The sequence below is a fragment of the Neofelis nebulosa genome, chromosome 12, assembly GCF_028018385.1.
Source record: "Neofelis nebulosa isolate mNeoNeb1 chromosome 12, mNeoNeb1.pri, whole genome shotgun sequence".
NCBI lineage: Eukaryota > Metazoa > Chordata > Mammalia > Carnivora > Felidae > Neofelis > Neofelis nebulosa.
In genome coordinates, this window is record NC_080793.1 from 28,784,823 (window position 1) to 28,790,221 (window position 5,399).

Genomic DNA, 5,399 nt, shown 5'->3' on the forward strand with positions numbered 1-5,399 from the left:
TTAACTGACTGAGCCACCCAGGTGCCCCAGATTCTGGATAGTTTTTAATAAATCACTTTCCATGCTAAATGTATAATAAATAATTCCTTTTTTACTAAATCTTTGCCATTACTGTATATTATTTTTGAAACAGTTTTTCATTCTTAGCTCATGGCAGGGGAATTGTTAAATAATCATGGCGCACTAATTTGATGGTCCATTATGAACTTATTAATATGACAATGTGACAACTTTGTATTACAACAAAAAGGATGTTTAAATTATGTGCAAATGATTAAGTTGGAAACAGAAACAAAACTACAGCATTTTTCTTCTTTTTTGTAAAACTAAAACCTAAACCAAGATAGCCTAGACAGCATAGAAAGATTGGAAAGGAATACCAAAAACATTAATGGTTACCTTAGAGACCTTTCTCATATTCTTCTGAATTACCCCAGTTTTTAAAATAGATAAAGATAAAGAAGGCATATTATTAAAAAAGAGAAAAACACTAAAGCAAGTGTCCAGTTATTTTAGGAAGACTAACTCAGAATAAAGAATGTTAAAATAATTTAAGTAGTACAATTATTGCCTCAAGTGCCTAGAAACTACACATTGAGGCTGAGCTGTACTGGTGTGTCCTATCAGATTATTAGAAGGAACCCACTGTTACTGGTAGACAGAGAGCATTTATAATCCTTACTCTCAAAAGCTTCCAAAGAAGAGTGTTTTGTGTTTTTAGGAGCTACACCAAGATAAGGGACTTGAGTTCTTGACTTAATCATGTGTTATCAAAGGAGAGTGCAGGCTGTTGATGCCTAGCACAGAATTACTGTTTAGAAGATGACATTCCTATTTGAAAAGGATCTGAACTGGCCTGGATCCTAGCCAGCCTCTAATCCCCCTCTCCCAACTCCTGGTGTTTTATAAGAATTAACCACTCTGTGGTTCAATGCCCTGGGACTACATCTGGGCACTGTATTAGTGTTTTAATAGACCTAAGGAAAGTCTGACTTTTTATCCATGCCAGAAGTTAAGCTCTCTAACTTTCTAGAAGGAAAATTTCTAACTTTCTATAATCTTTTATTTTGTTTTATTGACTTAGCTACTTGAAGACCTAATAGTTAAAGTACTAAGATTTTTCTATGAAAAACACATACTATCTGTACTCTAAATTCTCATTAGAGGAAACAATCCCATCATCCTCTCCAGCTCTTCTAAAGATATCAACTAAGACAACTGATACTGTACAAAAATGAATGGACCTGCTAACTCTCAATATAGATTTTATAAACTCTAATATTCAACTAATATGCCACATGAAAGATATATTATTTTAGCTTACAAAGAGAAGAGAAGTTGCCTGTGATGTCCTAGTATGAGGCCCTTCATATAATTTTTATCATTTAATCTTCAAAATAAGCCAAATGTTATTATGGATTTTACCAATAAGGAAATTAGTTTGAAATTTCAAAGGTTAAGTACCATGATCATTGTCTTCTTTTAAAGTTCTTATTTAAATTCTAGTGAGTTAACATATAGTATAATACTAGTTTTGGCTGTGCAATTTAGGTATTCAATACTTCCATACAGCACCCTGTTTTCAATATCTTATAGTTGTAAAATACCAGAAGTATGATTTAAATCCTTATCTTCATGATTCCCAAGCCCATTTTTAGCACTATAGTACATTTACTTATTGATAAAATTTCTTCTTATAAAATCACTGTTTAATATCACATACTTAACTTTCAAGCATCCAAATGATAAAAATACACATAAAATATATCGAAATCCTTGGAAAGCATTGAAGGAATTTATTGTCTTCCACTTATGAAGACACTATCCACAAAAATGAATTAAAATTTTAAAAAATAGCCAAAAATCCTTTCTAATGGTCTAGTGTGGACAATTAAGATGTAGGGTGGTAGAATTGATTTGTTACATAAATGGGAAATAAAAAGAATTAATATTTCTTCTTTTGCCTTGGACCCCTATAGCCAAATTAACACCTATAATTACTTCAGCCCCCTGTTATACATGTTTTGTTTGTAAACCTGTTTTTACTATAAACACCTTTAATTACCAGTTTCTTCAAACCCTTATTGAGCATAGTTTATGATTAATATATAAATTATTGTGGGCTCTTTCTCCATATAATTTTTACTTAAGATTTTAGTGCACTATATACCTGAATACAGTAGCTTTTCACCCATTATTTATGAGGGTCTATTGTATTACAGGAAACTTTTTCTTCCTCACCCATCTCTTCTGTGTGTTATTTTGGGATTTTTAGAGAAATTTAAATAATATCCTGCTCTTAAAAATGATGCTTAGATTTTTGTATTTTTTCCTTTACATACATATATATATATATATATATATATATATATATATATATATATGTATGTATATCACCTCAATAACAAAAAAAATCCTCACATTTATCGATGTTTTCATTTGGAAATGATTTTAGTAAAGCTTTTCTCTTTATCTTACCTTCTGACTGTGTTTAAAAGTCATTCTCACCATTCCATTCTATTAAGTAATAGAAAACATTTCCAGGGATTTGAATTCCATTTGCATTTCAGATGAGAGCAGAGTATTCACACTTTAAAAGATGTTTGTTCTCCTTCCTAAAAAGAAATGTGAGAAAGAATTGCTACAACCAGGCAATTGGTCTGCACATGAATTTTCCCAAGAACGTGTCAAGGAAAGAAAACATATTAAAAATAAGGACCCATGATGCAACTCTGGTTTCCCAGTATTTGTGCTAAAGTTGATGCTTACTCGAGAGATTCAGTTTCACTTGGAAGTTAATTTAGCACTTATTTTTACAAACTTCTTCAATCCCTAAGGTTGTGAATAAGAAACAGGATTCTCTAGAGATCAAAATCCCTGACTCCCACACATTCTAAAGACCCAATTATCTTCACTTAAAGAGAATCTTCCCCAGCCATACATTTCTTGGAGTATTCATTGAATATGACTGTATTTGATAGCTTCTACAGAAGCTGGGGTTGGAATCAGAATATGTCCAAAAGGTCTCAGAAGAGTTAACCTTTCACCAAAAAAAATTTTTTTATTCCACAGATAATACCAGGTCAATCCTAAAATACTCCTAGTCATTCCACCTCTTTAAAGTCTTTTTATCTTTCATATTTTTGTTAGTTCTAGACCATGCACTACACATTTTTTCTTTATACCAATATAATCATAGTATATGTTTAATTAGTATTTGCCACTTTATAGCAATGTTTTTGTGATTTTTTTAGTCTTTATAATATTCCTTTTTAACATTTGAAGAGTCTTTAATCAAGTGGAATTAGTGTAATCTAGCCTATAATTTTAATAGTATTGGATAGTTTAATTTGTCTCAAATTCATGAGATTTTGGTATAATGACCATTGGTATCTATGTATTAGGCTAACTAATCTGCTTTTCCTTCTTCTGAAAAGCAGGTATCATCATGAACACAGCCACTCAGGGACACACTCCTAGAAGAGTGAATAATCTCCTCACTGTGTGCGCCAGACTTTGTTCAGATTGCTGTTTCCATGCCATCTGTTCCTGGATTGTTTTCCTGCCTTCTCTCCAGGAGCATTGCAGTACCCTCTGGGCTCTATCCTAGCCAAGCCTGCTGACCTTCAAACTCTAGGCTTTAAGGCCCATTGGATGTAAGAACTCATGAAATTCGGCCCCTCTAGTTTTCCCAGCCAATGTCTTTGGGGAAACTTTCTCCTTATGTGTTTCCCTGTGTGCTTTTCTCTCTCTAGGCTTTCTCCATGAGGATGGCTCCCTCCCCTCTGCAACATCCTGGATCCTTTTCTCCCCCAAACCAGGTCTCTCTACTTGCTACCTTCTTTGAGGTGGCCTCTTCTCTCCTTTTAGTTGTGGAGATTGTTCTGGCAGTGTTTAGGTTGATTCTGGGTTATTTAGGATGATTTGATAGTTATCTAGTTGTGTTTGTGGGATGAGATGGGTCTAGTGTCCTCCTACTATACTGCCATCTTCCTGCCTGCTACCTTTTGTAGTAGTTTTCCATACTTTTCTATTTTGATGAGGGGGAATTATGAAGTCATCATAGTACATCATTTGATGGACTATTGTACAACCATTAAATAATATTTTTGAAGAATTTGTATTAGTGCAAAAATTGTTATGTTAACATTGTTACATGAAGGAAAAACAAAAACTAGTTTTTTTCATTGCAAAGCCAAAACCTAACTAGGAAAACTTATGTGTGATAAACTCTGGAAAGATATATTTGAAAAATTAACCAAGGTACTTTGTCCTAATTGTTCTAGTTTCTCAAATAACTATGGATACATATGTAAAACTGAAAATATAATTTTAAAAAGAGGAAAAAATTGAGGTATGCTTAAAATTATGTTAGAAAATTTAATGGATAGTAAAAAATAAAATCTCTATTTAAATAATTAAAGCAATTTCTTTAGGAATGGAGATTACACATTGAGGCTGAGTTGCCCTGCAAGCCCACTCATTAGGAAGTTTTGTACCTTCTAGGTGATGACAGAAAAGATAAGTATAGTTTTATTTTTTTAAATATTTTTTGTGGGTGGCACTTTATTGAGCCATTTGGGTTTATAAAATTATGACCCATGTCCTAGCTTTAATGAGATAGATTAAAAAGATAGTAAATAACCCTTTCTGTTACAAAATGTAAAAGAACAACACTGTTTGCTTGAAACATTGTTCTGAGATGACTTACTTTGGTGCTTCAATTAAGTAATGTTGGATATGGGATTGTGAGGATCCATTATGATTTGAGGAGAAGAAAGGAAAAAATGGGTCAAGAGCTCAGCTTTTAGGGAAGGAAGCTCAGTCACATGGTGGCAGACAAGGAAATACGAAGATACGTCCAAGAATTCCTTGTGGTCAGGTCAATGAACTTCAGAAACAATGATGTTGGATTCTCAGTTTTAACTTTTTTACTGTTCAGTTCTGTGATTTTCCCCCTTGTGATTACAACTGTAGTCAAAGTCTGTTTTACCTGGGCTAGTGGTTTTGTGGTGAACAAGTTGTATTCATTGTTTGGGTGAAGCAGTTCGAGGAAAGGAGAGCAGTGTCTTCAGAAGTAGAAGTTGGCTGAGAGCACCTGGAATTCTATACATATTTTCACCATTACCTCCTAATTGTTTAAGTTAGATAGGTGGTGGTTTTATGCCAATTAGTTGGGGAATAGGTATATCTGTTCAGGTGAATTCTTTGGAGATGCTTACAGTACAGAGTGGGATTGAGTTACAAATTAGATGGTAGGGTTACAGTAAGAAAACTGAATAGCTTGATGGCTTCCAGATTTCACTCTATGCTTGCAGAATTTCTGCATTTCTTGTGAATTTCAAAATGCCATTCATATTCACATATGTATGAGTAAATTCTGATTTTCAGCTTCAGTA